At 35.3% G+C, this 11,033-nt stretch overlaps 1 long non-coding RNA gene across 1 annotated transcript; it reads left to right on the plus strand.

Moving 5' to 3' along the window:
• The first annotated feature begins 836 nt into the window (after positions 1-836).
• Positions 837-10,921, plus strand: LOC130457387 (uncharacterized). Its single transcript, XR_008916562.1, has 3 exons — positions 837-5,663; positions 6,812-6,909; positions 8,901-10,921. It is a non-coding gene; the product is annotated as an uncharacterized LOC130457387 (long non-coding RNA).
• The last annotated feature ends 112 nt before the right edge of the window (positions 10,922-11,033 follow it).

Here is an 11,033-nt window from a genome sequence, read left to right on the forward strand (position 1 = left end):
GACTTATCCATAGATATTGCCATTTCATTGTCCAAGAAAATCAGTGATTTTCTTTGGGTCTTTTACATTTTTATCACTGACTTAAATGACACAGAAAGTATACTTATCACATATTCAGAAAATAATATTTAGAGGAGCATAGGATCACAGATTTAGAGTCCAAAGGAAACCTTTGTTGTTATTGAGTCATGTCTAACAAAATTCGGTACCAGAAAGGAAGAAGAGGCAGGAATATTGGCATTTTCTACCCTTGGAAAGATGGCCTTCAGGACATTCAGTTTAAACAGATGGAGGATGAGGGCGGGCCAGAAGTCTAGCAACCAGAAGTCCAGGGAAAAAAACAAAAATTGGATGCCAGAATCTTCAGAAAGATAGATTCTAATTCTTTCTTTGTTCTAATGTGGGGAAGAGAAGTCCATTATTCCACAAGAGTCCCCTTTACATTAGACTCCCACAAAATAACAGCAAGTGGTCTAAAAGGTTACCCTTTGTCTTTAGTTTTTAATGACTGCCAGTTAGCTTTCGAAATATTTTTCTTTCTTTTGTAGCTAAAAATAAGACATAAAACTCAGCACATTTAAAGAAGTTGCTGCCTGTCTTCAGGAGAAAATGTCCGTTTTAAATGTTTTGACATTTGTGGCAATCCAATTAATTCATCCTCTAATATTCTGTCTTCCTTTGGGGGAATGTGAGTTAGTTACTCTTGGTAGCTAAAGAGCAGAAGACAAATTGGGGCGGGGGGGGGGGGGTGAGATAGAAGAGAGAGAAGGAATCTTTCTCATTCTCGTTTGTCTTTTCCTGTCAGTAAATTGCTGAGTAAACATCCTGTCAACTTCTGACCAGGACAATTGGATTGATTAAAATTATTCTAAACTTGGGAGGAAAATAAAAGAAGAAAACTAATCCTAAAAAAAAAGCAAAACAAATATAGGAACCTAATAACACTATCATCTGTTCCCTTTGAGAATACTCAAAACAATCCATTTTCTTTCAGAATACACAAGAAAGAGGAATGTTTCCCATGTTCCTTTGACATTTTCCTTCTCTCCTCCCTAGAGAGCAACAGTCAGAAAGGAAAGAAAGTTATAGTTATGTTCTTTGGACATTATCAGTGGGTCCTGGAACTATAGGACTAATCCAAAATAGAAGTCTGGTGAGGGAAGATTTGGGGTCTTATTCTAATTTTGCCCTCCATTTTCAGATATTCATACCCTTTATATTTTCTCTCCCTTCATAGATGTTCAAGTTTTCAATTTTTCCTTTCACAATAAGATGTAAATGACCAGTGATTTAAATTTTTCTCTCTCCTACTTACAGGCTTCCTTTCTTGGGTTCTTTAAAGGCTTAGATAACGCTTAGGTCACTGGCCTCTTTAAGTCCCATCAAAAATCCTGTCTTCTATAGGAACACTTTCCCAACCTCTTTTAATTCTAGAGCACTGAGCCTGGTGTCTTCCCTCCATAAATTATTTCCTACTTATTCTATAAATAGCTTCCTTGTACATAAATGTTTGCTTGTTGACTCCCAATTAGATTGTGGACTCCTTGAGAGCAGAGACTGTCTTTTGTCTCTTTTAAGTACGCCCAGTTTTTAGCAGAGTGCCTGGAACATAGTAAGTGCTTCATAAATGTCTATTTGCTAACCCAACACTCCAGAGGAGTGCCCAAGGCATCTGGACTTAGCTCTTTGTTTTGTTTTGTTTTTTTTCCTGGTATCAGCCATGGCAAAATATTGAATCTATCTACTACCAAAAGGAGGAAAAAGTTATAGGTTTTCATTTGTGAAAATATCAATTTTGAAAATGCAAACTCTACTTCCTTTTTTCTTTTTTTTAATTCCAAATTTTACAAAACCAAATAAAACAAGCATTTCCATATACAAAGAAGATTGTACATAAACGAAATATAATCTCTTAAGTTTAACTACTTATCTTCATATCTACATAATAAATCCCATCCACAAATGTCCCAAACCCTCCCCACCCTCCTCTCATTCAGAAGTTTTGGTATATGACTGATATGTTCATACAAATTAAGATTTTCATGTTTTCACCTTTCAGTTCACTGTCTGGAGGTAATATTCACAATTTATTCTTCCAGTATCAGTTCTACAGTTGTATATAATGTTCTCTTGGTTCTACTTATTTCACTGTTTATTATCTTATGTAGTCCTTTCAAAGTTTTTTTTTTTTAAATTAGCCTGCTGATCCCTTCTTATTGCACAGTAGTATCCCATCACAATCAAATATCATAATTTGTTTAGTCACTCTTCAATTGAAGGGCATCCCCTAAATTTCCAATTCTTTGCCATGTTTTTGTTTTTATCACTGGCTTTCTTACAACATACCTAGAAATTTGTAGATGATAGAAAACTTGGGAGTATAGTTAGTAAACTAAATATCAGACTTTGGATTCTTAAAGATATGGAATGTTTAAAATATTTAACTGAATTTAATAAGACAAATTTTTAAAAAATAAATGTGTAATCTTTCACTTAGACTCAAAAATTCAACTTCATTGGAAGAAGTATAATTAATTGGCAGTTTCAAAAAATCTGGGAGTTTGGTGGACAACAAACTCAATATAAGTCAATAATGTGATTAGTTGTTGTTCAGTCTTTTTCAATTGTGCCTATTGCAAAAAGGAAATGTAGGCTAGATATCTAGAAAAACTTTCTCTTACAATTAAATTTATATGAAAATAGAATGGGTTTCCTGGGGGGTTAGTGGCTTTTCCCTATTTGAAGGTCATTAAATAAAAGCATGATGGCCCATTTGTAATGATGCAGAGAGTATTCTTCAAGCTGCTTGGGTTAGGCTAGATCTCTAAAGAGCTCCCTCCTCGCTAATTATTCTGTGACTAAACCAGGAGTAGTAGAGTGTAGAATGTTAGAAAGAGAATACAGGTGAGCAGGGTTTAGGAAACCTGTCTTTTAAGGACCACAGTTTGATGCCTTTTGAATGAGTTGTTGTTCAGTCATTTTTCAGTTGTGACCAACTCTTTATGACTCCATTGTTTTCTTGGCATAGATACTAAAATGATCTCCTGTTTCCTTCTCCAGTTCAATTAACAGATGAGGAAACTGAGGTAAGCAGAGTTAGGTGGCTTGCCCAGAGTCACAAAGCTATGAAGTATCTAAGGTTAGACTTGAACTCATGATGATGTCTCCCTATGCCAACTAGCTATCCAGGGTTTCCTATGATCATAACTACCTCTGTGCCCATGAGAAACAATCTTCCTAGGTCTCATTTTCTTCATCTGTAAAATGAGTGGATCCTGAGATTCCTTGCTAATCTAATTCAATTACCCTATAGAAGACTATTTAAACTTTAAAGCAACCATCCATTTAGCAACTATTTATTGAAAGCCTACTATGGAGGCAGGTAGGCGACTCAGTGTATACAAAGCTAGAGACAGGAGGTCCTGGGTTCAAATGTGACCCAGATACTTCCTAACTGTATGACCCTGAGCAAGTCATTTAACCTCCATTGGCTAGCCCTTACCACCCTTCTACCTCGAAACTAATATACAGTATTGATTCTAAGATAGAAGGTAGGGAGGGAAAAAAAAAGGAAAGCCTTTTTACACAAAACACTCATCTTCAGAGCAAATATTAGAGATGTTAAAGAGAGAGATTGATTCTAAAAAACTATGGTATTAGACTAAATGATCTTTAATATAATTCATTTATCTAGTGTTTTAAAGTTTGAAAAGTTTTTTAATGTATTATCTCATTTGATCTTTTTAACAACCTGTGAGCTTGGCTCTGTTATTATCCTCATTTAACAGATTTTGAACCTGAATCTCAGAGAGATTAAGTAACTCACTAAGAGTCACTAAGCTAGAAAAAATATAAGGTGGGATTTGAATTCAAGGTTTTCTGATGCTAAGTCCATTACTCTAATAACAATAATAAATATGATTTATATAATGCCTTAAGGTAAAAAAAGTTTTTTAATGTATTATTTCGTTTTATCCTCACAACAACCCTGAGAGGTAAGTGATATTATTTTTCCATTTGTTGATTTTGTTGTTTAGTTGTTTTTGGTCATGTCAGACTCTTCATGACCCTATTTGGGATTTTCCTGACAAAGATACTGTACTGGTTTGGCATTTCCTTCTTCTCTGGTTCTTTTTCCAGATGAGAAAACTGATGCATAGAGGGTTAAGTGAATTTCCCAGGGTCACACAACTAGTGAACTGTCTGAGACAATATTTGAACTCTGGAAGAAGGGTCTTCCAAGTCCAGAACTCTATCTACTGCACCACCTAGTTGACCCACTAGTTATTTTATAGGTAAGGAAACGTTGGGATTTTTAATTTTAGGAAGCAAGGATTCTATGGCTTGACCAAGGTGACACAGCTAGTAAATGTCTGAGGCCAGATTTGAAGTCAGTTCTTCTTGACTCCAGCCCCAGTAATCTTTCCATTGTGTCACTTAGCTGCCTTTACACTAAAGCTATCACAAATCACACATAGCCACCCCAAAAAAATCAAAGAATAGAATGGATTCTTTCCTCTTCTTAATTTTATTATTTATTACATTATCTCTATCTCCACATTGCCTTTTGATCTAAAGTCAATTTAAGTTTCAAAATTACTCTTAGCATTTATTTTAGTATGATTTTACCTGATGAAAAAGTTCCCAGGGAAGATCTTGCCTAGAGACATGGTAATATGTGGTCAATTTTTCCTCCACTGACATTCTTCATCACATCTTTCATTCTTTATTCCATAATAACTTCTTTCATCACTGACACAGTTCTTAAGACTGAATATAGAAGGACTTATAGATAAATAGCAGACCAAAGATTTTCTGGAACAGTATGATTCTACAACAAGTCTTGATGGCTCAAAAGATTATGAAAAAGACATAGTATCTCCTCCCTATTTAGCTGACCATAGCATTTATGACTGATGCACAAAGCAGACAGATAATCAGAGTCTGAAGACATCTAAGGCAAGAGTTGTTCACTAAGATTCATTGGCCTACTCAATGGGTACATTGATAGATTTCAGAAGCATATATAAACTTGGATGATAAAATTCACAGTTTTATTTCAATAGAACTGGTTTCCTTTGTAATCCTGTGTATTCTATGTGTTTAAAATCATTGTTCTAAGAAGTCCAGGCTCCACAGACTTTAGTTCATGACACAAAAATGGTTAAGAACCCTGTTTACCTAGCCACTTGTTGGGTGTCCCTAAAGACTAAAATGCAGTGATGGGACAGTGACCTCAGATCTCCATCCAAATTGTCCACATTACTCAGGGGAAGCCAAAACCAATGAAATAGAGAAAAGAATCCAGTAAAATTACAACCAAAAATGATTACTTTCGGTCCCTTATCTGTGGAACATGCATTTCTTTGTATGCCAGATTGTCTAATGAATCTTTTAGGTATTTATTTTGTATTTATTTATTATGTAAATTTATTTATTTATGTTTTTATTAATTTATTATGTAAATTTATTTATTATGTAAATTAAGAGCAACAACCCAATATACTGATACTGGTGATATCTCATTACATCTGCCAGAAAAATCTCTGAAAGATTTTCCATTGCTGTTCTTAGATTTAGTCAGTACAGAGGATGACTTAGATTCAATCTATTCTATACCTGAGGATATCCCTGAAGATCTTTGGTCAAAGTCTTCCACAGATGTAAGTCTATTGAAATCAGCTACTCCTATAAGAGTGAGGACTAAGGAAGGACCTTGTGTACTTCAATATCCCTTAACTAAAGAAGCAATTGAGGGTATAAGACAAATCATTGAATCCCTAATCCAACAAGGGATCATAATACCTTGCTTCTCAGAATTTAATACCCCTATTCTTCCATTCAAAAAGCCAAAATTAGATCAAAATGGCAAAGTGGTATATCAATTCATTCAGGATTTAAGAATGGTAAATTATTATGTAATAAAGACACACCCTATTGTACCAAGTCCAGCTGCTATAATTTCTTCCATTCCAAGGCAGGCAAGATATTTTCACCTTGGTAGATTTATCCTCAGCTTTTTTTCTCAATTCCAATTCATGAGGATTCTCAAAAGATCTTTGCTTTTACCCAGTGAAAAAACCCAGTAGAACTGGACTCATTGGCCACAAGGATTCATCAATTCACCAAGCCAATTTTCACAAATTCTGAATAGAGATCTAAAAACTATTGTAATAATTGTAATGTTTCAGAAAGGCAATCAATAAATGAAGCTGAATCTTCTCCCTTGTCTTGCATCATCTTATCAAATTTTCCCCAAGAATTTGGCTTGGAGCAACACATCTTAATAGCTTGGAGCAAGCCCTCTCTGCATTTCCTCAGATAGGTCATGCTAATAGGATTAGAGAAGTCAAAGTTCTCTCTTTGCTCCTCTGTTGGCCAGCTTGTCAGGGTGCTTTATGATCTTGTTCTATCAATAAATTGGTGATGTTTATGGGGACTGAAAATTTTGTCAGAAGAAATTCAACATCTTCAAAAGTGGGCTCAAAAAATGGAAAGCACATTTTAATTTGTTATGAGATCTATGGAGCTCCAATATGAACTTTGGAAACCTTTTCTTTATGGGATCTAATTCTTGAGCAGTAAATTACTTATGAACTTTGGAGTTCAACACTCCAGCTGAATAAGAGATCTTAGTAATATCTTTTAGTGGAAGAATTTTTTCAGCATCTTTGTTTGCATTGATTTCCTTGTCATTGTCATTTCCCTGTGCACCCAACTTTGTTTTCTTGGCCTTCTTTTCTTTATCCTTAGATGCATTGTCTGGCTGACCATTTCCCTTATCCTTTATCTGATCTCTTTTGCCTTTAAGAATTCCTCAAACATGTTCTTCACCAGTACTTCCAGATTGGTATCAACTACCACAATCAATGCTGTCTTTGGAATTACACATCTATAAATATTCTTCAGGTAGGTAATAGTTTGTATTATAGCTGTAACAATAATGTAAACCTCTGTCAGTATTTGGCATAGTATGGTGTCTTTTTGAAAAGGCATGTTTAATATGAATATTGTGGTGTTAGTAATATATCCCACAGAATCTAAAATTATAGTTGTCATTGTACTATAAAGGATAGTGTTATAATATTTATTCTGTAGAAAGATGGGGAGGATATGGAGAACAGGGGATAAGGAAGGTTTGTAGCAGGGTATGGAGGAGTTGAAGGGAGAGAGGGAATGTGGCTGCCAGTGAAGCAAAGGAGAGAGATGCCCTCTGCGGAGAGGCTGTTTTAACCAAAATGGGGTGTCTGAAAAATGAACCAGTTATGATAGCCTGAGGGGATGTCTTCTTGCTGGATTTCTGCCAAAGTTGCCCCAGAGCAGGCTAAACACAGACCCTCCTGAGGGACAGGCCTTTCCTCAGAATTTGGTCACTCAGCAGGGGTCTGATAAGGACCGTTTGTAGTTGGATGACTGAACTGAGGTTCAGCTCCCTCTATGCCCAGAAAAGATAGTCCACTTATCTGACTGTGATATTCAAATAAGATAAATTTTAATCCCCAGTTTGGAATGGAGATGTATCAGGGAAAAGGGAAGAGGGAGGTCCCTAAATAAGGTTGGAGTCTTTCTCAGCTTTGGAGCTGAGACCAGGCCTCACAGACTGGTGGAGGGTTTCTCCTGTTCCTATCTATTGCTAGTTTTCTTAATTTCAGAATCTTAGCAGTAGACAGTAAGCAACAAGAACAGTTCTGACTTCCAGAGCTGATTGGACCTGTCTCTTCCAGCTGAAGCAAGTAGAGACACCTCAATCCAGAGACTCAGAAAAAAGCCCCTCCCACTTCCCACACCCACAGGAAGGAAGTGTTCTAATCACAAGACCCAATGCCACTCCCAGTTTCCCCTTTCCCCACCAATTTCAGTCTTGTCAATTTCTTCTCTATGGATATTCCCACTGTTGTTTGTTCCAACACAGTGGCAGAAAGTTCAGAACTTGTTCTTGTTTCCTTTCCACACTGTATATCCAATATCCTGCAATTGCTGCCAACACTACCATCCCACAGATAATTTGCTTAAACATTTTGTCGTCTTATTGGCTTCCTATATATTATATGTGAGTACAGTCTGTTCAGGGTGCCAAATTGTAATAAGGATTATTTGAGTGATAAATGATAACTAAAGATCAGATCTGCTAATCCCCTCCATTCCTCCCTTCTTCTTCCCTTCCTTCCTCCTTCCTCCCTTCACCCTCCCTTCTTCCCTAACCCTTCCAGTTGATTCTTCTGTTGTTCTCTCTAAATCAACTCAGGGTGAGTTTTATGATGTATCAAATAAAATATTCTTTCTCTTCTCTAAGATTAAGTAAGGGGTTTATTGGGGAAGAAGGAAAAGATAAGGAAATGGAGGGAAAGAGGGCTTGGGGTTTCCCTAACACTAGAATAATTCCTAGGTTGGAGGATGGTGGAATATTATAGTTCAGATTGGGAGAATTGGTTAATAGATCTGGAAATTCAGTCACTATAACACAGCAGAGAAATCAGAGGGAGCTGAACTTTTGTCCTTCTTTTTTTTCTGTCACCAAGCCAAGAGACCCTTCTTCCTTTCTGTCTCCAAGGCAAAAAGGTCAAGATTTTCAATTTGTCAGATCTTTCTGAACAGTCTTTCCTGTGTACCATTTCAATTAGGATGTTCTCCTTGAGTGACAGCTCAGCAGTCTCAGCTATTGCATCTCTGTTGCAGACTTTTCCATTTTCTCTCTTCCACAACATTATACTATAACATTCAAAGAAAGTAAATTGGTACATTTTGTGGATAATATTCTCCTTGCATCCCCAAATGCTAAAGTGTTTCTCAGAGATAGCAAGATTCTTTTGCTAGAATTATATAAGCATGGGCATAAAATCTCCAAGGCAAAATTACAGTGGATTTTGTCTCAAGTGCATATCTTGGTTTTGTGTTATCAGAGGGTTCCAGAAGTTTCACAGAAAAAGAATCCAGAAACTGAGTACTCCTAAGATCAAAAATCAACTCAGAGCTGTTCTTGGAATAACTGGTTTCTGTAGACAATGGATACCTGGATATAGTGAATTAACAAAGTGTCTAACAGATTCCTAACCAGGAATACAGAACCAGAACCTCTGAAACTAAGGTCTGAACATCTGCAAGCCTTAAGTAAGTTGAAAGAAGTCATCTTATCTGCTCTAGCTTTGGGTATCCCAGACTATACAAAACCATTCCAACTATTTGTCACTGAAACTAAAGGTATTGCTTCTATGGTACTGAAATAGACTTTAGGACAAAATTAGCATCCAATTGGATAATATAGTTGTCATCTTGATTCAATAACTGCTGGTGCAGTTCCTTATCTAAGGGGTATAGCAGCTGCAACTGTGTTAGTCCAGAAGTCAGCAGATTTAGTTGTACCATTTACCATAGACTCTGATAGGGGATCTCATTTTACCCAAGATATCCTGAAAAGATTCTATGAAAATCTAGGAATAACACCCAAATATCATGTTCTTTATCACCCACAAAGTTCAGGTCAAGTGGAGTGTGTGAATAGGGAACTCAAGACTATGGTGGGGAAAATCTGTGCTGAAACTCATCTAAAATGGCTAGATATTCTTCCCATAGCTTTGTTTTACCTACATACAAGAACAAGAGCAGATTTACATATATCATCTTAAGAAATGCTGTTTGGACATACTCCATTGTAGGCAAAAACTTGTAGGACAATGTATTCATCTCTCTTAGAAGGAGATTGTCAACATGCTTCATATTTAAGTGCATTGCAACAACAGCTTAGAGAACTGCATTATTTGGGAGTATTGATCCAATCTGGTCCATTGGATTGTTTTCTTCATAATTTTCAACCAGGTGATATAGTATATGTAAAAAATTTTGCAAAAACATCAAGGTGGGTAGGTCCTTATACAACTGTGTTAATTTCTCCATCTTCATAAAAGTATTAGGTAGAGATTCATGGTATCATTTTTCACATATAAAATTAGCTTATGGAATTAATAATGAAAGTGTACAATTTATTGAAGAAGAAAATGAAGACTAATAAATCGTGAGGAGCTGAGATTCATCGGGCAAATAGAGTCTACAGTCAGAAAGATCAATAAGAAGAGGACCATTCCAGTGGATGAGGATATTTGGATGGAAGAGGACAATGCAGATCAAGAGGAGGATTCAGAAATTAATGGACATTGTAAAAGACTTGAAAGACTAATAAATATTAAAAAGATAAAGACTTTGCAGGAAATTTTCAATGAAGAGGATCAAGTAATTAATGAATTCATAGATTAAAATTTTGGGGGTTAATGTAATATAACACAAAACAACATAACATAAATTCACATAAGCATTCATAATTACATTTTACTACCATAGATTGTGGAGAGGAAGAATTCTTCAAATAAGTTGAGAAGAGAAGGAATAATTTGAAGTTTCGGTAAGTATATTGCATGCAACCATAACACAACACTACCACAACAGTATCACTGACATGACACTAACAAAACAACATAACAGAGCATGAATAACAACATAACAAACACATATACACAAAAACATAAACATGGTTAGGTTACATTGAATCACTAGTTGAATGAGTGAAACAACGTATAGTTAGAGTACTATAATGTTATAATTAGTTATAAATTAGTTAATAACAAAATTAGTTAGCTACTTAGTTTGGTATAGGCATATAGGTAAGTAAGACTAGTTTTAGGAGATTTTAGAACATAGGGCTTTAGTTAGATAAGATTAGAATTTAAGACAGATAATAATATAAAGTAAGATATTGAACTATACTACAACATACATTGCAACATACATTATATAGCACAAATGACATCACATATATGAAAATTGTAAATATATGTAAATAGTGTGTATAATAGGATTATAAAATTAATTTATTATAGTGCATGTATATGTATATATGGAACATGTATAAATATGAAGTATATATGTTTATGTGTAGGGTATATGTATATATTATATGTATGTATTTTATGTATATATGTATATGTGTAAAACTTATGTAAACTTATGTTTAATTTTATCTATTGTTAAATGTATTTTGTATA

Source organism: Monodelphis domestica, chromosome 2, assembly GCF_027887165.1.
Source record: "Monodelphis domestica isolate mMonDom1 chromosome 2, mMonDom1.pri, whole genome shotgun sequence".
In the NCBI taxonomy this organism is placed as follows: Eukaryota; Metazoa; Chordata; class Mammalia; order Didelphimorphia; family Didelphidae; genus Monodelphis; species Monodelphis domestica.